The sequence below is a fragment of the Hemitrygon akajei genome, chromosome 4 (genome assembly GCF_048418815.1).
Source record: "Hemitrygon akajei chromosome 4, sHemAka1.3, whole genome shotgun sequence".
Lineage (NCBI taxonomy): Eukaryota > Metazoa > Chordata > Chondrichthyes > Myliobatiformes > Dasyatidae > Hemitrygon > Hemitrygon akajei.
In genome coordinates this window covers 79,416,461-79,440,564 of record NC_133127.1, presented here as the reverse complement: position 1 = coordinate 79,440,564, position 24,104 = coordinate 79,416,461, and the positions used below count along the sequence as shown (strand labels likewise).

Sequence of the window (24,104 nt, the reverse complement as noted above, 5' to 3'; positions counted from 1 at the left end):
AAAACTTGATGAAACCATCTGAATTCATAGTTGTTTTCAAGCACTTTAGTCTGTTCATTATCCTACATTCAGGTGCTGTAATCTTTTCATAGACTGCTCTTGCCTTCCTTGAGTTGGAAACAAAATGCCACTGTTTGGTTAAACAGCACATTACTTGAGCTATTAACCTATCAATTTGTATCACTGATGCTTTGTACTAATGTTGTGTGCAGAAGTGCATGCTGACTTAAAATAACATCAATTACTGTAAAAAAATTTAAAAGATCTTTGATTTTTGAAAGGGTTTTCAGATAAATCCTATTAGTTGATAGAATTTGTCAACACTAAAATGTCAGTTGTTTTACAAATGCTCATATGAATTATGATGTGTTTCTTGTTACAAACCTCTCACTTTAAAAGAATAGTATTATTAGTTAATGACTATTAAAACAGTGAGGACTGATTTGTTAAAATCAGAGCACCGATTAATCACTACCCTGTACTTAAGTAGTTATAATTAATGCATTATTGTAGTAATCCAATTGGGTAGAATAATGACAGTATAGGAATATACTGTATAATAAACGGATTCAAATCACTTTAATTAGAACAAGTGGAGTTTGACTTTAAATGCCTGGCCATGTCAGTGATGCCCACATCCAGTAATATCATCCGTTATTTCTTTTCTGTACATAACCAGTTTCACATTGCTGACAAAATATAAGTGCGTCACTGGATTACCGTCTAAGATCTTAAGGCATTACAAAAGAAATAAAGAAAATTATGTTTCCCTGTAGAGTAAGATTGACAGTAAGCATCTAATTTATAATTATAGATGTTTTTGTAAAAACAATGGAAGTTTACAATAATAACTTATAGTGCCTAAGGGTCTGCTTTCAATCATTTTTCAGTGTTTCCGATTATATTTTCTCCAACACGAATTACATTTTCTCCAGAACCACAGGAATTACTTGGCCAGTGTCTCCAGGAACTACTGAGCAAGTAAAATATGCATAACAAACACGAGAAAATCTGCAGATGCTGGAAATCTAAAGCAACACACACAGAGTGCTGGAGGAACTCAGCAGACCAGGCCGTATCTATGGAAGCGTGCACACAGTCGACGTTTTGGGCCGAGACCCTTCAAGAGGACTTCATCAGAAAATATGCAACATTTTAACAATTGTAACTTTTACCAAAAACCTCTGCTAACAGAGCATTCTCGTTCTCACACTGCAAAATAATGCAAACAAATATCAGCGTCTATCTGTCACTATCAAATTTTGGAACATCAAATATCATATTTTAATTGTTACACTGTCACTGATGCCCACAACACCCAGATAAAATATGAACAAATTGCAGAGCAAAATAGTTCTATTTTTAATTTTACAGAAGTCCTTACTATACGAATAACGTTATACCAGCTGATATCATTATATCAGCAAGTTAAACAAAAGATATGGTAGAGAAACTGAAGCTTGAGGTAGGTGGAACGACTCTCACTGGAAGAACATGCAAGCATGTCACTCATGTTTCTTCACTGCACCAACTGGAAACCAAAATAAGCTCCACCCAATTCACAGCAAGGACAGTCTTATGCTGATTCAGTTTGATAACAAGGAGAATTTGAGCAGCATTCCAAAATGCTAAGCACCAAACTAGTTACCACGATTCCACAAAAAAAGGAGTAAGTCATAGTGGGCTTAGGGTGGATAAATCTCTGGGGTTTATGTATGAGGTATCACAGACTGTTCGGGAGGAGGAAGGAGGGAGGAGATTGCTGAGTCTCTAGCGGAGTTTATTAAATCTTCACCACTCAAAGAGGAGGTGTTGTATGACTGGAGGTCAGTAAATGTGGTACCTTTATTCAAGAAGGGTAGCAGGAATAAACCAGGCAATTACAAACCTGAGAATCTGCCCATCAGTGGTAGAGAAGCTACTGGAAAAAATTCTGAACAAAGTATAGAAAAATCTACACTTGGAAAGGCATGGATCAATCAAATACAGCATATTCCAGTTAATTGGGCTTATTTGGACAACTTTTAAAGAACAAAAAGTAATCCAGAAAATAGCCAGGATTCGCTTTGTTTATTTGGGACACAATCCTGCTTATTTGAGGCAGGAAACTATTGCCAAGTGCATGCATCTAACTAATGCCAATGTGGAAATTACACATGCAAACAGTTCTTAAATAGTGTCATGTGTGCCTGTGTTCAAGAACAGCTTTTTGTTACTGCTCGTTGATGTGAAATAAGCAGTAAGACAATTCTGAACCGTTTTGCTCACTGTTTTGCTCAACCTCAAGCATTCAGACTTGAGGTTGTCGGAAACCACTGGGAGTGAAAATGAAATGATTTCCTTACTTCAACAAGACAATGAATGCCTGGGCTCCAGGGAGTACTGAACAAAGGCACCGTGATTTACAATCTAAAAACGTCGATATTGATAGCATAATTAAATAAGATAATGAAAAAAGACATACAGGATACTTGCATTCATTAGCTGGGCCATAGAAAGTTAGATCAGAGAGGTTTTGACTTTACAGAACTTCGGTTAAGCCACGGCTGAGAGGCTACTGTATGTGTAGTTCACACTTGCCATATTACAAGGAAGGCATTATTGCACTGAAGAACGAGCTGATGTTCTCACTGACATCTTCAACATCTCCCTGTGCAGTTTGACTTCACAACCTTCACTCCCCGTTCCAACGTGCTTCAAGGCCGCCACCATCGTCCTCGTGCCAAAGAGGTATTCAGTGTCCTGCCTAATTGACTACCATCCCGTTGCACTCACATCCATCATCATGAAGTGTTTCGAGAGGCTCGTCATGAGGCATATCAAGACCATGCTGCCCCCCTCAGTGTACCCCCTGCAGTTTGCATCCCAACCGCTCAGCAGACGACGCCATTGCCATCACTCTCCACCTGGCCCTAACCCACCTGGACAAAAAAGACACATACATTCGGATGCTGTTCATAGACTAGTTCAGCATTCAACACAATCATCCCTCAGAAACTGATTGGAAAGCTGAGCCTACTGGGCCTGAACACCTCCCTCTGCAACTGGATCCTAGACTTCCTGACTGGGAGACCTCAGTCAGTCCGGATCGGGAGCAACATCTCCAACACCATCACACTGAGCACAGGGGCTCCCCAGGGCTGCGTGCTCAGTCCACTGCTGTTCACTCTGCTGACCCACGACTGTGCTGCAACACACAGCTCGAATCACATCATCAAGTTTGCCAATGACACGACCGTGGTGGATTTCATCAGCAAGAATGACAAGTCAGCTTACAGAGAGGAGGTGCAGTGGCTAACGGACTGGTGCAGCGCCAACAACCTGTCTCTGAATGTGAACAAAAGAGATGGTTGTTGACTTCAGGAGGGTACGGAGCGACCACTCCTCACTGAACATCGACGGCTCCTCGGTAGAGATCGTAAAGAGCACCAAATTTCTTGGTGTTCACCTGGTGGAGAATCTCACCTGGTCCCTCAACACCAGCTCCATAGCAAAGAAAGCCCAGCAGCGTCTCTACTTTCTGTGAAGGCTGAGGAAAGTCCATCTCCCACCCCCCATCCTCATCACATTCTACTGGGGTTGTATTGAGAGCATCCCGAGCAGCTGCATCACTGTCTGGTTCAGAAATTGCACCATCTCGGATCGCAAGATCGGATGCAGCGGATAGTGAGGTCAGCTGAGAAGATCATCAGGGTCTCTCTTCCCCCCATCATGGACATTTACACTAACACGCTGCATCCGCAAGGTAAACAGCATTATGAAGGACCCCACGCACCCCTCATATAATCTCTTCTCCCTCCTGCCATCTGGGAAAAGGCTCTGAAGTATTCGGGCTCTCACGACCAGAATATGTAACAGTTTCTTCCCTAAGCTATCAGCTTCCTCAATACCCAGAGCCTGGACTGACACCTTACTGCCCTATTGTCCTGTTTATTATTTATTGTAATGCCTGCACTGTTTTGTGCACTTTATGCAATCCTGGGTAGGTCTATAGTCTAGTGTAGTTGGGTTTTTTTCTCTGTGTTGTTTTTTATGTAGCTCAGTCTAGTTTTTGAACTGTGTCATGTAACACCATAGTCCTGAAAAACATTGTCTCATTTTTACTATGTACTGTACATAGCAGTTATGGTCAAAATGACAATAAAAGTGACTTGACTTAACGACTTGACAGAAGAGATTCATGAGGATGCTGCCTGGGTTGGAATCTATCAGTTTTGAGGAGAGACAAGGTAAGCTGGGGTTGTTTTCCCTTGAGCAGAGAAGGTTGAGGTACCTGATTAAAGTATACATGAGTGATACAGGTTGGGAAATAATAAATAAATAAATTTCGATAAGTAAAACTGCATTAAACCAGAGAACTTTGGTTTAAGTTAAGGGGCAGGAGATGTAGAGAGGATTTGTGGATTTTTTTTTTTAAAATAGAAAGTGGTTGGAATTTAGAATGCACTGCCTGAGATGGTGATGGAGTCAATGTAACTCAACAGGCACTTGGATCAAAAAGCCCTAGGTGACTAGGAGCTAAGTGCTAGAAAAGGGGGATTGTTTGGTATAGATACTATTTTGTGTGACTCCACACTGCTATAAACCCTACAGTCTCCCAGTCTTCCAAAACAGGGCACAATTAAGTAATTTGAGCCTTTATAAATAGAATGTGATTTTTTAAATTTACTCTGATCAAATTAGTTTTTCTCACTGTTTTCATACACGGACCTTTGAGACGAGCGCAATATAGCCGCAGCTCGGCCCTGAGCCATATTCTTGGATTTGTTTTTAAAGTTGTTTGAAATTTTCAGATCAGTTACTCTAAATAAAGAAGCAAACAAAAGAGCTGGAGAAATTGTGAAAACTCAAGTATCATCAACTTTACCATTTTGTACGTCCACTTATTTTAGTAAATCATTCAATACCGAGATCACATCCTGTGCACCAACAGTAAAAATAATTTGGACCATCTACAGAAGACCTGAAAGCAAATGGAAAAATCCTACAGAAATCCACGGCCTAGTAAATGGGCAGACCAAGACCAACAGGAATACATTCAATATTGAAGCTGCTTGGGTGGTAGAAATATGATGTAGTAATGCTGTAATCACAAAGAACTACTGTGCTCCATTCAAAGATTAATTATTCCCAAATGTTATTCACTGAGAGCACAGGAGGGAACAGACATATTTCCCTTCATCAGTATTGAATGACCTAAACACAAATTACACTACAGATGCTGTGGTCAAATTAACACGTACAAACAAGCTGGATGAACTCAGCAGGTCGGGCAGCATCCGTTGAAATGAGCAGTCAATGTTTCGGGCTGAGACCCTTCGTCAGGACTCAGCAGTCAACGAAGGGTCTCAGCCCGAAACATTGACTGCTCATTTCAACGGAAGCTGCCCAACCTGCTGAGTTCATCCAGCCTGAATGCCCCAGTTGGGCGGTCTTTCATTGAAACTGTTATAATTACCATTCTATAGATTTGTTGAGTATACCGTCAAGAAAATGAATCCTATTGTTGTATATGGTGACATATATGTACTTTGATTTAAAAAAAACTTTGAACTTTGAACTTAGAAAGAAAAGAGGTCATACTCATCAAACATCCATTGTAACATCAAGTAAAGACATTTGGTGATGTGGATGACCTGATAAGTCTTTTCATTATCTGCTGATTCAGCCGAGTCCACTTAAAACTAAAACAAGTGACTGGTGTGAGTTTAATCAAGTGGTGATACAGGTACCTGTATCAATCCTAACCTGTACCTGAAGACAAACTGAATCCAAAGCAAATTAAAGAAATGAGTGAAGCTATTTATTTATATCTAGTGAACATTAGAAATGTAATGGTTGCTTTATTCCATTTTAGCTAACTGGCATTCTTCCACGGAGATGCTGAAAATTAACTTTATATTCTAGAAAAGAATTACAGCTTAGAATGCTGTGTATGAGGTTTCTATTTTTTTTTCCTGAGAACACCTGTGCCTTTGTAACCAGACTGTGAACGAGACACACATGCAGCAAGATATCTTTCATATCTAGTACACAGGGAGTGGAACGTTTAGTTGATACCTCATCTTTAAAAAGCCGCAACATGCTTTGAAAGAAGGTACAGAGACCTCATGGGTTATGAATAACTATATCAATTATCTTGCCTATGTATTGCCAAAAGTAACCACACAGATAGCCAATAGCCAATAAAGATTGATGTTTTATTGTGACACACATCTGCACTTTGGAGTTTTGCAACTAACAACCTACTTGCAGAATCTCTGGGTTCAAGCAGACTGGATAGTTTGGCAAAAATTACTAGAGAAGTGTACGACCTACGTATCATTTACACAAATTGTGAATAACCAAACTAGGAATTAGATATGGTCAAATCTGAATCTGCCTGATCTTCCGCTGTAGTTTCCAATTTCAAATGCTTCATACGCTCCTTAACTAGAATAAGCCATCCAAAAATGAGTGGGAAATTAAAATGCCCGTCATAGTAGCACCTCTTCAAAAGCCATAGAAGGCAGTTACAAAATTACACCACCCAAAATTGTGGGTAGTGTGGGAATCTAAATTAATTATTTCAATTAAAAAGAAATTTGCTATGTTTCAGTCATAGTAATTCCAACCAACCTTTTTTTAATCTATATTTTTAACACAGAATAGCACAGCTGTTCATTCAAAACTGTCTACTAATCTCAATTATTTCTTACAAATCTGGCTATATAATAGTTAGCAATTGTAAATAAGTCAAACAGCAGTGGAGGCAGTTTTACCTATTCTTCAACAAACAATTTTTTTTTGATTTCCCCTAATAAATAGGGGAACAAAAAAACTGCACAAATTTAATGACCAAGAAATTATTCAAAAGGTAGTGTTTTCCTCTCAGCATATACTCTCTGGATTTCAAAAGAATTGATTCAGATCAAGGAGTAATAAGCATAATTACAACCAAAGGCTTTTGAAACTGAAATAAAACTCTCATTCTCAAGATGAGACTCACGTGCCTTATTCATTGTAGCTATTGTAATTGTGCTTATTTGAGAAAATGTTGCTATTGAATTTCTGAGGAATGAACTGAAAGGTCATATTTTCAATTTCTATCCCTCCCACAGCAAGTTGTTTAATCTCTCTCTTCCTTCTATGTTGCCTTCACATTCTCTGGATCTCCCTTTCAATTATGAGTTTGTATGATCTGAATTATAGCGTGGATATCGTCCAGAATAAACTCCCCCTCATGGTGCCTGGAAGTAATTTAACAGTAACAGTGCGAGAAATGGTTGCATGTTGGATTTTAAAAATCTGTTGCATCTCCCCCACCCCCAACAAATGCACACGCAGCTCTTCTCCCTGAACTCCTGACTTACTAGCTTCTACTATTTCATCCTGTTCCCTCTTCTCCTTGATGCATCTGCTCTCACGCATCTCCTTCACTGGTCCCCTTCATCTTCCAAACCCAAAGTAGACTTGGACTTAGCGATAGATCTTTAATCTGCATGTTTTTTCTTTTAAAGAGCAAGAGCTCGGCCCAAATACCACTGATGCCTTTACAAGTGGGGTGGCACAGCAGGGCAGCTAACAGAGCTGCTCCCTTACAGTTCGAACATGACTACTAGTTCTAGGTGGAGCCTGCAAGGCCTCCCTATAACAGCAAAAGTTTCTCCTGAGTACTTCGGTTTCCTCCCACATTCGAAAGATGCGTGGGTTGGTAGGTAACTGGCCAACTGAGTGTGCCCTGAGTGTGTGGGTAAGTAGCAGGATCTGGGCAAATGATGGCAGCATGGGGAAAACAAAATGGGGTTAGCATAAGTGTGTTCTTGATGAACAGCTCAGACTCAGTGGGCCAAAGGCCATGGCCATGCTGTATCTATCTGTGAGACTCATCCATACAGACATGGTCGTCTCTTAATATACTTTGAAGCTTTTAACTTCAAATCTGTATATGAAATGGAAACTTAAAGAATAGATCAGAACCAGAGGTACATCATAAAAGCACCCGTGCAAAGATCACAAAACGCAACAAAGGTGGCATTTGCCAACTACCCTCAGAAATGATTGATACGCGTCAGTTATTACAAGATACAAATAAATCGAGTCATTAGCTTTGTCTTTTGAAGTTTGTTTTTATTTCTTTGACACTAATCCCCTATTGCATTTTATAAATATAGACACCGGCAGATTAACTCTGACATGGCCACTTGGAATCAGCAAATAAATAAAGGCTGTGCCAGTGCCATCCATAACTTTGCAACAAATACTTTTAAAAATACATTTTATAAGCCAGGAGTCCCACTAGGGAACAATGATTGATGTAAGTAATATCACCAAGCTGGGAATGGCAACCGGACAGTTACCTGGAGACATTCATTTACGTCGGCTTATCAACAAGACCAGCTAGTTACTATACATCTTTCTCGGTCTACTGTCCATGTCAATGCTGAGCTGTGAAATAAATGACATAATACAAAATTTTCCACAGGCACCAAAACCATCCAGTCCACAATGACCGGGGTCATTGTGATTAGGTGTCGGCAGACTGAATGGCAACTGCACAAGCTATTGATTCAAATCCTAATATTGTCTCAACTCCCAGATTTGCTTATAGACTCCAAGACTTAACAACTGATCTCTGCATGACCATTGGATTTCTGAAAGGCTTGATAGTTTGTCAACCATCACTACTGCCCAGCTCACACATCAGTTTACTGGTGGTGGGGTTGGAGTCTCTGCAGTTGTAAAATCTCCTGAAATACTATTTATCAATTTGTATTTCATTGTCAATTACAATGAGGTGTAAATATCCCATCTTCTGGAAAATAATGTCATGCATGGTAAAATTCAAACCATCACACATCTGAAAACCACTACATTTTCAGTTACTTGTCTATGACTCCCACTTCAGATGATTCCAGACCCTCTCCACAGTACACAAGTCACAACTTGAGAAGTTTGCTCAATAACAAGGCAGTTTCCACTTGAAGCAATGCTCTACATTCAAAAGTAAACACTTACAGATTACAGAAGATGGCAATCTGCAACAGTCTGTTAACATAATACTGTTTTTTCTAATTAACACAGTGATTTCAGTTCATCTATTCTAATTGGTTCAATTACTGTTATGAAAAATGCTTACAGTTAGGACAAATATAGACAGCAGCTTAGGTGTTATTTCCAACAATGCCTTAATGAGAAAGCTCAAGTATGTATTAACATAATCCACAGCTCACCTGCTTGTTTCGATTTCATTAGAAACAAGCAGGTGAGCTGTGTTCAGTTCCACATCATGAACAGAAATAAAAAATTTAAAAGACAATAGGTGAAAAGGTTTTCATGTTATTAAAAATGTAAGTCAATTTGTGGTTCAATCTTGCATTAAAAGTTAGATCAATAACACAACAATTATTACATTAGCTTGTAAATATTCCAAACACAATAATTGGCTGTTTTTAAAGGTTTTATTGAATTAATTACACCAGTTATGCCTCTATTTTTACATTAAGTCTGCATGGTTTGCATGACATTGCAGGTAAAGATCCGTTTTCCCTTTCTCATTCAAATGAAAAAATGAACAAAGCCTAAAATACCCATCCTTTGTGATATTCCACTTTCTATTAATTGACCATTTTCAGTTGTTTGCCCTTTTCAAAGTCTTAAATTACATATTCCATTCAATAATTATATCCTTCAGTATCTATATTTACCTGCAGACCTTTTGGGCTTTTTGACAGCCTCTGGAGACAGAATGAATGTTTTACTTGCTAGATCAGTGCCATTCATAGTTTCACTGACAATCTATGGTGCAGTCTTTTTATTTTCTTTTAGTTATTTAGAGATACAGCGTGGAGTAGACTCCAACAGCCTTTCGAGCCGCACTGCCCAACAACCCTGGACAACCTCCCGATTTAACCATAACCTAATCAAGGGGCAATTTACAATGGCCAATTGACCTACTAATTGGTACACTTTTGGATTGTGAGAGGAAACTGGAGCACCCGAAGAAAACCCAAGCGCTCCACGGGGAGGACACACACGCTCCTTACAGAATGGAGCTCCAAACTCCAACAGCCGAACTGTAATGGCATCTCGCTGACTAATTGCTACGCTATAGTGGGGAGTGCAAGTGAAAGCAGGAAGAAGTAAGACTATGTAGCTCAAAGTCAAGAGGGGATAGGTTTAAGGTGAGAGATAGGAGGCTCAGAGGGATCACAGGGAGTTGCTGGAGTCTGGAATTTACTGCCTGAGAGATGGTGGGAGCAGATACTCATGACATTTAAAAAGCATCAAGGAAGTACCTAAATTGCCACAGCATAGAAAATTGTGGACCAAATGCAGGTAAATGGGATGAATGTAAATAGATAGGACTACAGCATAGAGATGGGGGACCAAATTTTTCCAAAATCAGCTTGGTTTGTCTGCCTCTGCACTTGACAAATAAACTGGCCTCTGAGGTCCGGTATACTGAGAACAAGAGAGCGATACATAGCTTAAGCATCTGATGTTTCTGGCTGAGTGAGTGGAGTGTGACATACAAAGTTTTTTACTCATTACAGATTCACTATATTATAGAACATAGAGCAGTACAACATAGTATTGGCCTTCCAGCCCACGATGTTGTGCTGACCTCTTACACTTCCATCCCTTCCCTCCCCACTGCCCTCCATTTTTCTTTCATCTTGTGCTTATCTAAGAGTCTCTTAAATGTCTGAAATATATCTGGTTCGATCACCACCTCTGACAGTATGTTCTACGCACCTAACACTGTCTGTATAAAAAAATAAACCTCTGATATCCCACCTATACTTCCCTCCAGTCACCATAATATTATATCCCCCAGGGTGGTGTTGTAGATTGTGTAGAAGGTTGTTGTATGTTACAATGAGCTGCTGATAGGATGCGTTGTTGGGCTGAGAAAGCGGCCAACAGAATTCCGTCTGGAAAATTGTGAAGTATTAGCCATTTCCACCCTGGGACAAAGTCTCTGGTAGACCACTCTATCTATGCCTCCAGCCATCTTATATACCCATATCAAGTCACCTCTCATGCTCCTTTGCTCCAAAGAGAACTCAACCTTTCCTCATAAGACCTATTCTCTAATCAGGCAGCAAGTGGGTAACCTCCTCTACATCCTCTCTAATGCTTCTTGTAATGACGCAACCACAACTGAACACAATATTCCTAGTGTGGTGTAACCAGTTTTATAAAAGTGTAACATTATCTCACAGCTCTTCAACTTAATCCCATGATTAATATAGACCAACAGACTCCATATGCCTTCTTAATTACCCTATCAACTTGCATGGCAAATTAGATACGGGCCCCAAGACCCTGCTGTGCTTCCACACTGCTAAGAACCCTACCTTGTACTCTGCCTTCAAGATCCACCTCCCAGTGTGTATCACTTCACACTTTTCCAGACGGAATTCTGCCGGCCACTTTCTCAGCCCAACAATGCATCCTATCAGCAGCTCATTGTAACATACACGATCTACAACACCACCAGCCTTTCTGTCATCTGCAAACCTACTAACCCTCCCTTCCACTTTCTCATCCAGGTCATTTATAAAAATTAAGGAAGGCAAGGGTCCCAAAGCCGATCCCTGCAGTATACCACTGGTCACCGACTTCCAGGCAGAGCATGCTCCATTTTCAACGACCCTCTGCCTTCTGTGCGCATGCCAGTCCTGAATTCTGGCAGCCAAGTTTTCCTGGATCCCATGCTTCCTGTCTTCCCAATTGAGCCTACCATGGGGAACCTTGTTGAACTCCTTACTAAAATCCATATACATCACATCCACCACTCTACCTTCATCACTTCCTCTGAATTTCTCGTGAAGCATGATCTGCCACTCACAAAGCCATGTTGATTATTCCTAATCAGACTACGCTTCTCTAAATACTTGTAATTTCTGTCTCTAAGAATCTTCTCTATTATTCTGCCCACCACTGATGTAAAACTCACTGGTCTATATTTCCAAGGATTATCCCTATTCCCTCCTGAACAAAGGAATAACATTTCCATCCTCCAGTCTTCTGGTACTACTCTTGTAGCCAGTGAGGATGCAAAGATCATTGCCAAAGTGCAGCAATGGCTTCCCCCACTTCCTGTAGTAACCTGGAATAAATCCCATTAGACCTCAGGGTCCTATCTATCCTTGATGTTTTTGATAGTTCCAGCACATCCTCTTTTTCAGCCTTGACAGTGTTCCAACACATCAGCCTGTTCTACACTGTCCATAAATGTATCAAGTATTAATTAAGGACTTCCATTACCTCCTCCAACTTCAGGCACAGGTTTCTTCTTTCATTCCTGATCGGTCCTACCCTTACTCTAGTCATCCTTGTGTTACTCACATATGTGTAGAATATCATGGGGCTTTCCGTAATCCTACTCTCCGAGGTTTTTGCTTGCCCCCTTCAAGCTCTCCTAAATCCTTTCTTAAGCTCCTTCCCAGCTACCTTATAGCTCTCAAGAGCTCTGTCTGTTCCTTGCTTCCTAAACATTAACTATGCTTTCTTCTTCCTTTTGACTAGATGTTCTACAGTTCTTGTCAACCATGGTTCCTTGCTCTGTCTCAAAAGGAGAAAACCTACAAGAACCCCATGCAAATGTACCTTAAACAATCTCTACATTTCCATTATGCATTTCCCTGAGTACATCTGATCCCAATTTATGCTTCAAATTTCCTGCCTAATAGCATCATAATTCCACCTCCCGCAATGTTCCATACCAACTACACCTATCCCTGTTGAAGGCTATGGTAAAGGTCAGGGAGTTGTGGTCACTATCTCCAAAATGCTCACCCACTGAGAGATCAATCACCTGACTAGGTTCATTGCCTAAAACCAGATCCAATATGGCCTCTCCTCTAGTCAGAACTGTCTACATAATGTGTCGGGAATCCTTCCTGGACATACCTAACAGATTTCGCTCCAACTAAACCAATCAATATTAGGAAAGCCGAACTCACCCATGGCAACACTGTTATTTTATGCACCTTTCCAAAATCTGCCTCCCAATCTGCTCCTCAGTGTCTCTATTGCTCTTGGGGTTGTTACAGAATACTCCCAATAGAGTGATCGCTTTCTGTTTTTGACTTCCAGCCAGTCTGGCGTAGCAGACAATCCCTCCCCAACATCCTCCCTTTCTACAGATGTGATACTATCCCTGACTAGCAATGCCACTCCCCTACCTCCTTCACCTCCATCCCTGTCCCTTTTGAAACACCTAAACCCCAGAGCATCTAGTCCATATGATAGCCAATCAGAATCACTTCATTGCCAGTAGTGAAACACATCAGACTTGATTGTGGCTCAGTGCCAAGCATTACACAGAGGAACCAACAGCAACCAACAATTTAGAAGACAATAGTTCAGCCAAGAGCAATCAACAATTAGTGCAAACATCAATAATCAAACTTAAATAAATATGAACAGACTATATAATTATCAACAGAACAAGGAGCACAGGAAAGACCATGTAAAGGATGTCGTGCAGGGATTGTTAGAATATTACACCTGACTGAGTTTTATTGGGAAGCTGGATAGCTACACGAAAGAAGCTTCAGTGATGACATGAAGCCCTGGTGCTGACGGACGTGCCGTCTTCCTGATGGCAGTTTGGTGAATAGGTGACTGCTAGGGTGGGTGGAGTCAGCAGTAATTTTTTTTTCTGCTTTATTCTTCGTTTTGCTGATGAACATGTCTTTTAATGTCAGTACCTGACAGCAAATGACCTTCTCCACTGAGTGGGCCACTCACTGCGACCTGAACTTGGAGAGGAAGGGAGACAGAAGTCTCTGTAATGGCCACCTCACTGTAGTTGCATGTAATGATCCATGCTCCAAGTTTATCAACCTTGTTCTTGATACTCCTCCCTTTAAGTTAGACACATTTCAATCCAATCCAACTGACTACTATTATGCCCTGTCCATTGTCTATCCTTCTTCACAGTCTCTCTACACGCTGCATATAACTTTACACCAATTGCCCATCCTCTGATCTCTCACTCTGGTTTCCAACTCCTGCCAAACCAGTTTAAATTCTCCCCAACAGCTCTAGCAAACCTGCCAGAAGGATATTGGTCCCTTCAAGTTCAGATGTAATCTGTCCCTTTTGCGCCGGTCATATCTTCTCCAGAAGAGATTTCAATGATCCACAAACCTGAAACTCAGCCCCCTGCATCAATTTTTCAGCCACATATTCATCTGCCATGACATCCTATTCTTACCCTTACTGTCAACTTTCCCTCGTTCTTACATAAATGGCAGATCAATTGGAGCTTACCAGTGCCATTCGAAATAGAAGCTGCACCAGGAGTCCCAAGCACACGCTGTTAAGTGAAGAAGTCCCAAATGTACTGAATCGGCTTTGGATTTTGACAAGAAGCTTCAGTCTACTGAGATTTCTCTGCATTGCATGTTGCATACTGCACCAGGATGCCACTGATTTCAATAGGGATTTCAGGGTTGTGTATATCAAATAAAGACAAAGGTCATTTCCTTTAAAAATTATATTAGTTAGTTTTCAAGTTTTAGCTACTGAACTTAAAAAAAAATATATTTACTTTAATTTTAACAGTTAATAAATGTTTCTGAATGTCTGCTTTTGAGTGGGGCTTGCCTTGATGTTTCAAGGGCACTTAAAGGCCATTCTCAGGCCACGATGGGACATCTCAGGCCAGCAAAATAAACCATTATGAAGTGGTGGATGTGATGTATATGGAGCAGCTATGACGAATATTGGTAACTGTGGGTGGTAATTCTAGACAACAGGCTCAAAAACCTCAGGGAATTGTAGACTTCTTGCAAACATGCATGAATGCATCTGCAAAAGGAACATCTGGAGCTCTGCTACCATTGTTCCTTCTTTTCCAGCAACAGTCCTGCACGTTGCTTCGCCAGCACCTGTAACCTGCAATCCTTAGCTCCCAGCCTTATCCCTGTGGTGAACTACATATACCTGTCTGGACACGCCCCATGATGACTGCTCCTGTGGCTCCTCCCACAGACCCCTGTATAAAGGTGATGGAGGTCTGAGTCTGGCCGCTCAGTCTCCAGGATGTAGTATGGTGGTCACTCACTGCTTGTTCCTTCTTCCAGTCAATAAAAGCCGATACCTCGCTTTTACGTCTCAGAGTGAGTTATTGATGATGCATCAATCCCACAAACAAGATACCAACCCAAGACTGTCAGCAGTCTTCCCCAATGTTAGCTGTGGCATCGGAAGCCGTTCCTCACCAGAAGCTACCAATCATTTACCAGGACCAATCAAATGAGGTCCAACAGTGTAAATGCATTGGCCTACAAGCTCACACTCTCACAGAAGAACACTATCCACTCCAACTGAAGTTAGAAACCAAACTGATTATTTGTAATGGAAATTTTTTTTTAAAACTTAGGAGAACTTCTTATGCAACCAAATATAGAAACTACTAACATGCCCCTTGGATAAGTCCTAGGATTGACCTGTCTGGCACCATCTGACTCCATTGGAATTGATAGCATCAGGCCTAGGTTATCCTTGTAAATAATGAGCACTTACAGCTCTTGTGACACAGCACATCCTGCCCTGCATAAAACAGACTACTGGCTGCCAGCTATTTTAATGGCTGTGTAATTGCATTCCTACCAGATTTATGGCATTATCCACCTAAATTTAAAATAATCAGAAATAATTTAAAATGATTATTTATCCAATGAGAAGTTACAAAATTTTGGCCATATAACTGTGGAATGGCTTGAAAGAAGTGCTATTTAGTTATCACATGTTAGAATAATGATGGATTTAGGGCCTGGGCCTGTTGAAGCCTCAGGTACTTTTGTTGAGCAGAGAGTAAAGGCCTGGCTCACTTAAAGACCAAATAGGGGCTGCAAGAGAAAGTGAAGATTTTAAGTCAGCATCACAAAATTTGGAACTTATGTGAGCTGTACTGGTTGAAAAAGAAAGGTGTTTGATGTAAAAATCAGCCATCACAGGACTGGCAGGGGTGGGGGTTTATAGTCACGATGGTGACTAGAACGCTTTAATATGCTCTGCTGGCCTGTAGTGCACATAGGTAGCAGTGTGGGAGCAAGCTGGCATTCTCTTCTCTGGGTACATTTGATAATATTCAGGACATCCTCTCTACTTATCACTGACGTCAATAGGCTTGAGTCAGAATATTAGATTTTGGTGGCAAGACGCATCTGACGTGGGAACAGCAATTGCCTTGCTGAAGGACAGGGTGCGCCTGAGGAGCCATCCTGGCAGCTCCTGCTTCTATCTCTTTTAGTCTTGTGTTTTAGAGTGCCCTAGATTTGAAACTTAAACCACGTCAGCAATAGAAATACCATTCCCTTGGTTCTTCAGTGCATTTGGCTGACTGGGAAGTGCTCCTCTAAGCTCTGACTAACACCGCAAATGCCATTTTATTAATTTTCAATGCTTCACAGCCCCCTGAAGCATATGCTGGTGCAATGTGTTCTGCACAACATATGAACATCTGAGAGGATGCGACACCGACACTGAATGTACTTTTTATACCAAGTGACCCATAATAGCTCGGCTTTGAACCAGAAGCCTGTGTTTGATTTTAAAGCTTGGCAAAGGCTTTTCAGGATTGCAAGTAAGTGCTTCATTCCATGACCTTTTCATATTACAGCTCTTTAAAAAACAGCCTACTTCAATTACATAGGAATAACGTTGATCTTTTTTAAACAATATAGCCTTAGTGCGAGTCAACAACAGGGTCACTGCTGCTGTTTTCCTCCTAAATGCAATATAATACAGTTATATTATATCTGCAGTTATTTTTGGATATATTGCCTATTCAAAACCATATGCAATGTATAAAATATTCCCCCCATTCAGTTCCTAAAGAGAAAAGGAAGCATTCCATTTCCAGTTATCTGCTAACAGTATGTTCCATCCAACCACAGGGAGACACATGGATGTACGCAGAGTCATTTCAGGGAGTACTAAAATTTCCGAACAGCCTCATCAATACCAGCTGCAAGCTTTATGAAATGCGCCTGCTTGCTGTTTCTGTCCCCTGCCCCCACTGCTGATTCAAGGCTTCTGCCAGCAATATATTCTGCATAGTTAATTAGGTCAATCCCAAGGAAGCAATCCAGAATGAGGTCAGTGAATCCAAAACAAAGCAAACTCCGGTGCTGCCACTTCTGCCCAAATACCAAAATATTCATCAGTATTAATTTCATTTAATTTGCTTAGTAATGCAAATCTTTATTGCTCAATAAATCTCCCAGGTAGCATAGCTTTCAATCAACTAAACCCTGCATCAATTTCACACTATTAGCATGATCAAAAACTGACAAATATTGATGAAGTAGAACTCAATTACAGCCATTTCCTTTTTCTGCTATATCAGTAACAGTTAGGTTTCCTGATGAAGTTAGATGGCAATCTGTTTTACATAATTCTCTGTGAAAGTGCAAACAAAGACATTCCATTTCTGCTGACTTCTGCACTGGGATGTGTTTGTTTTAAGTTTTCTTCATGGAAACTCAATTGCAGGAGTTCACTGAACCTCGTTGTGTGGGAAAGCATAAAGTACACTCAGATTAACGAAGTTATTATCTAGGTGACCCAACACTGCAACAAATTCAAAAATATTTGTACAAGTAATTTCTTCTCAGAAACTGATCCAGTAAGACTGAATTTATGCTCCAGTTTACTCCAAATTTGAGTGTTTTAGAATCTAGTGGAAAGTGGTCTCATTGGAACAATTCTATGATGTTATGCCTGGTTAACATTTGGCTAGGTTCCAGTTTTCAACAGCGCAGCAGTGAAAGTTTTCTTTATATACCTTATGTCAAAGGGATCTTGAAAGGATCCATTTCCATTTAACAGCTGGTGGACCAACCGGGCCCTAAATCGACAACATGCTCATAGAAAATGGCTGGGAAGGAGCCTGGGGTCACGTCTTTGGGTAAGTTTGTTGTATTCATAGTTTCCAACCATTCCTGCTGAACAGTTATCATCAACAGCAGTAAAATGCAGCAGCTATCTATTATGGAAAAAGGAGTTAATTACAAAAGCATCTTTTAAAAATATTTTAAGCACAGCAATTGATGTTAAGCAGATTTACTGAAAAAAATTTGGAAAAAAGAATCAATTATGTACACCTTGTTAAAGTAGAATTACTTTACTGATTAGTAATTTTTTAATCAAATCTTACCATTTGATTTCACAGTCTGTTGTCTTCAGTGGAATAACTGTACTGTGCTAATGTGTTTGCTATGAGAAATGGAACCTGAACTGAGTCTCCTTTAAAGCTCATGTCTCAAAAGACTTGAAAACTTCATTTTTCTTCTTTTCCAATATTTTTATCAATTTACATATAAGAATAAAGAGTACAAGAAAAAAAAACAATACATACTAAATCGTATATAAAGACTCCTTACCCTATATTCATACAGATTGATTAATTTGTAATATTGAAATATAGTAATTTTATTATATAAAAAAATCTAACCCACTACCAAGACCAAAGCTGATTAGTAAAGATAAAAAGGAAAAACAAATTATTAGTCGTCATCTGTGCTTTAACAACAAATCAAAGGTTTTGAAAATAATTCAGAAAAGGTCCCCGCAATGTTTGAAAGTCTTGACCAGATTCAGAGATTGAACATTGAATCTTTTCCAAATTTAAACATGACATCACATAACCACTGGGCTTGAATAGGAGGGGCCGCATCTTTCCATTTAAGTAAGAGCGTTCTTCTGGCCATGAGAGAAATAAAAGCCAAAATGTGCAAGTCAGATGACTCCAAAATAATATCCTTTCTTTCAACAATACCAAATAAAGCGGTCAAAGGATTAGGCTTAAAGTTTACTTTGAAAAGTATCAAGAAAGTTTGAAATACTTCTTTCTAATATTTTCTGAGACCCAGACATGACCAAAACATATGAATGAGTGATACTTCTCCATTATTACATTTATCACAATACGGAGATATATCTAAATAATAACGAGACAACTTATCCTTGGTCATATGGGCCCTATGGATCACTTTAAATTGCAGGAGAGACTGGCGGGCTCATAACAATGAAGTGTTAGCCAATTTAAAAGTTTGATTCCAAGTTTTCTCAGAGATTGAAGTCTGTAAATCTTGTTCCCATAGATTTTTAATTTTATCTAAAGGAACATTTCTCATTCCCAACAGCATACATTAAATATTAGATATAGATCCATTATAAGAAGGTTTCAAATTAAAAAATACATCTAGTAGGTTCTTATCAGGGCTTTTAACTTCACCCAGATCTTTCAGTGAAACCTGTGGGCTCACAGACTGGGTGGGAGGAACAGGAGCTCCTGAGAACCAATGCCAGGGCAGTTGGATTTCTGAAGAAGATTGTGCGCCCTCCTGATGGCATTTCCAGAGAGAAAACAATCTACTACTGGCAATAAAAGTAGATGCACCTCTGACATTTGCGCACTTTTCAATAGCTAACAATACAGGCCATTTCTAATTATGTTTGCTTTTAGAAATCCACTCTGTTAATAAAAACAACTCTTTACATGAAATTACCACAGTTTCCTGAAAGATCAACAGGAAGGTAATAATTCAGAACATTACAAATCTTCATGTGTACCATTCCTTGTTAAACGCTTTATTCTTTACCGCCATTTCCTACTGCTAGGACTAATGGGTTGATCAATGCTGAAGCAAATCATGACTGGTGTAATAAAATACAAGTCCATGTCTCAACCAATTACAGCTGCTACCATAGGTATAGTGGGAATTAAGAAATGATTTCATAGTAATGTTAACTACCCATCATCGATAAGACAGAATAAATGGAAGTGATTTTCTGAAGAATGGAAATAGTGCCTATATAAAGTATTCACTCCCCTTGGAGATTTTCATGTTTTATTGTTTTACAACATTGAATCACAGTGGATTTAATTTCACTTTCTTGACACCGGTCAACTAAAAAGACTATTTTGTGTCAAAGTGAAAACAAATGACTGCAAATTGGTCTGAATTTATTACACAAAAAATTATTAAACAAAAAATTTGATTGCATAATTACTCATCCATTTTTGTATTTTGTAGATTCACCTTTGGCAGCAATTATAGCCTTGAATCTGTGTGGATAGGTCTCTATCAGCTCTGGACACTGCAATTTTTCCCAATTCTTCTTTACAAAACTGCTCAAGCTCAGTCAGATTGCTGGGGATCGCGAGAGAACAGCCCTTTTCAAGTCCAGCCACAAATTCTCAATGGGATTGAGGTCTGGACTCTGACTTGGCCACTCCAGGACATTCGCTTTGTTGTTTTTTAAGCCATTCCTGTGTAGCTTTGGCTTTTTTGCTTGGGGTCATTGTCTTGCTGGAAAACAAATCTTCTCCCAAGTTGCAGTTCTCTTGCAGGATGCATCAGGTTTTCTTCCAGGATTTCCCTGTATTTTGCTGCATTCGTTTTACCCTCTACCCTCACAAGCCTTCCAGGGTCTGCTGAAGCATCCCCACAGCATGATGAACCCACCACCATGTTTTACAGTAGGGATGGTGTGCTATTTATGAATTGCAGTGTTTGGTTTATTCCAGACATAGTGGCCAAAAAGCTCAATTTTGATTTCATCAGACCATAGAACTTCCTTCTAACTGACTTCAGAGTCTCCCATATGCCTTCTGGCAAACTCTAGCTGAGATTTCATGTGAGATTTTTTCAACAGTGGCTTTTTTTATGTCTCTTTCGCATAAAGCTGTAACTGGTGAAACACCCGGGCAACAGTTGTATGTGCAGTCTCTCCCATCTCAGCCACTGAAACTTGTACCTCCTCCAGAGTTGTCATAGGTCTCTTGGTGACCTCCCTCACTAGTCCCCTTCTTGCACAGTCACTCAGTTTTTGAGGACAGCCTGCTCTAGGCAGATTTACAGCTGTGCCATATTCTTTCTATTTCTTGATGAATGACTTAATTATACTCCAAGGGATATTTAGTGGCTTGGAAATTTCTTTGTATCCTTCTCCTGACTTGTACTTTTCAATAACTTTTTCATGGAGTTGCTTGAAGTGTTCATTTGGCTTCATGGTGTAGTTTTTGCCAGGATACTGACTCACCAGCAGTTGGACCTTCCTGATACAGGTGTATTTTTAATACAATCAATTGAAACACCTTGACTGTACACAGGTGATCTCCATTTAACTACCGGTAATTATTTGACTTCTAAAACCAACTGGCTGCACCAGTGATGATTTGATGTGTCGTATTAAAGGGGGTAAATACTTACACCATCAATTATTTTGTGTATTATATTTGTAATTAACTTAGATCACTTTGTTGAGATCTATTTTCATGTTTACACAAATCTTTTTCTGTTGATCAGTGCCAAAAAAGCCAAATTGAATTCACTGTGATTCAATGTTGTAAAATAATGAAACATGAAAACCTCCAAGGAGGTAAGTACTTTTTATAGGCACTATATCTAAAAAATATTTGAAATTTATTATAAATATGAGTATTTTCAGGGAAAGGGATATGAGCATTTGCAATGTACTGCAATATCTATTGATCAAAGCAAAGACCATAACAATTCTGAAGACAATTTCCAGTATGTAAAAAAAATGGGAAGTGCATTAAGAGATAGAGGAATAGGCTGAAGTATAAAGCTTGTGTGAAGGATAAACAAATGCTAGTATTTGCAGCTACCAGGAAAAATCGGATGTCCGAGTTGTTTTCTTTGAAACAGAAAGAGCTGAGGGAAGGTTAATTGAGATAAATAAAATTATGATGATGCTAGGGAGTGTAAATAAGAAAGAATCAATAAAAAAAAACAGAGGACATTTAAAGTAACTGTTAGAAGATTGGCGGGAGGTGAGGATTTTTTTTTTCTCCCTAAAGATGGTGGTGGCGTTGATTGATGTAAAAACAGTGATGGAGAATGGTGACTTTTTGTGTATAGCTCCTAAAGGAATTATCGAATATTCAAGTTAGGACTACTACAGCCATAATCCATATTCCCAGTCACAGGTTCTTCAGGAAGCAAAATTGTTGGAGAATGTTTTTTAAAAATCTATTGCTCTTCAAAATTGGCAGAATCTGGACTGCAGGCCACCAAGGTTTCCCTTTAAGAAAGCGAGGCTGTAGGACTGAGCTGCAGTTGAAACTGAAATGCAGGGCCCTGAAGGCCCCACTCCCTACCATCTTGGCTAATGTACAGACTCTGGGAAAAACCTGAAGACCTCAGAGCAAGATTGCAGCACCAGAAGGATATCAGCTGTCACAAGACAGCATGGGACTTCGACCAGGCCAGCGTGAAGAAGTCTCTGACCATCGTGTGAAATCAAAGGGGTCTATACACTTGACCACTGTTACACCACCATGCAGTGCAGAACACCTACTGTGCTATCCCATGTCAGCAATTAGCAAGTCCCATCAACTGACTATACTTCTGCTCCTGGCATATAGACTGAGACAGGTCATGAGGACCAAGAAGGTATGATCAAGGGAGGTGAAGCAGCACTTATAGGAATGATTTGAACTGGTGGACTGGACCATATTGTGGGATTCATCTTCAAATCTGAATGAACGTGCCACATTTGTCACTGACTTCATCAAGACGTGTGTGGATGAGTGTGTGTCTTTGAGAACATACTGGATAAACCCAAACCAGGAGCTGTAGATGAAGCAGAAGATTTGCAGTCTGCCAAGGGCTAGATCTGTGGCATTCAAGACCTGTGATCCTGAACTCTACAAGAAGACAGAAAGCTATATTAAGAGGAAATATACAATTCCAAGTGAATTTAGATATGAAATCAGATGCGTGTCAGTTATGGTAGGGTTTACAGGCCATTACTTCCCACGTAAATGGGTGTGAAGGGCTGAATGCATTTTGTGTACGCTTTTAAAGGAAGAATAGAACTATACCTGTGCGAATCCCTGTTGCATCTGGTGACCGTGTGATCTCTGTCTCAGAGATCAACATCAAAGCATCTTTCAAGAGGGTGAATCCCTTGCAAGGCATCAGGCCCTGACTGTGTACCTCACAGAGCACTGAAAACCTCTGCCAACCAAAGAGCTGCAGTGTTCAAAGACATCTTTAATTTCTCACTGTTGCAGTCAGACATTCCCAACTGCTCCAAAAGGGCATCAGTCGTATTGGTGCCCAAGAAAACCTGGGTGAGTTGGTTCAGCTTGCCCAGTAGCACTCACATCTACCATGCTGAAGAGCTTTGAGAGGTTGGTCATGTCATTGGCCATGAAAGAACTAAAATATGGAAGAAAGCTTCTAACTGGAATAGGTCAACAACTGTAAAACAAAATGTCTTTGTTCTTGTCACATGGTGCCATTTTGTGAAACTCTTCTGCAACCTCCATTTTGTGAAATGACTTGTGATCCAGTTTTGCTCAGGAATAACTGGATCTAAGTACTTAAAAGTAGACAGAAGTAGGTTCCTGCTGATAATCTTCTGAACTAGAGATAATTTCCGAAGAAGAAGTTGTCTGTGATATGGTTTTTGATAAGATAGTCAATGCAGATTTCTGGATAGGGCAGTCTGTGTCTGTGACCTGAGTACCCTAAGGCTGGCAACTGGCTGATCTGGTTGAGCTGGTTCAGGGACAACAAAGAAAGAGACATTAATTATAAGACGTTACTTGTGAGAAGTGCAATAAAATAATGCTGTTTTAGACCAGAACCAATGAAAAGCTGACACACATTAGCCAGATAGGTCAAGGCCAACAAATCGAAGCACAACAGTTTGAACTGATAAGGAAAGAAAATAAGAATGAGGGGCTTCTAATGCAAAGCAGTGAGAAATCTGGAGACTAACTATCACAAAGAAGACTCCTGTGCCATTGCCAGGAAGAAGAATGATTAATTGATTGGCCAACAGGAGAACCCCTATTTCAGAGTTATAAATTGGAGAGGTGGTCTGAGTGAGTATTGGTAGAAAAGGAACAACAGAATTCATTAATTGAATTGGGGTCAAAATAATTACATTGATATTTGCGTAGAGACAATAAAGTGGAAGCACTAATTTAATTAATTAATTAAAAGCTGTGTGGTGAATTACCTAGCCTTGATCAACTGGCAATATGCCAACAATGGCCAGAATTAACTCCTGCCTGAGCAAGGATCTGCACCCATTGCGATTTGCCTAAAGCCACA

General features: G+C 39.9%; 1 protein-coding gene and 1 long non-coding RNA gene across 3 annotated transcripts in view; one reads left to right on the top strand and one right to left on the bottom strand.

Moving 5' to 3' along the window:
* The window catches only part of nr3c2 (nuclear receptor subfamily 3, group C, member 2), a 354,577-nt gene that overhangs the window by 125,478 nt on the left and 204,995 nt on the right, over nt 1-24,104 (bottom strand). The gene's annotated exons all lie outside the window — the stretch shown is intronic.
* The window catches only part of LOC140725930 (uncharacterized), a 47,085-nt gene continuing 40,709 nt past the window's right edge, over nt 17,729-24,104 (top strand). The window contains exon 1 of the long non-coding RNA XR_012098528.1: nt 17,729-17,914. This is a non-coding gene — a long non-coding RNA (uncharacterized lncRNA). The remainder of the gene's footprint in view (nt 17,915-24,104) is intronic.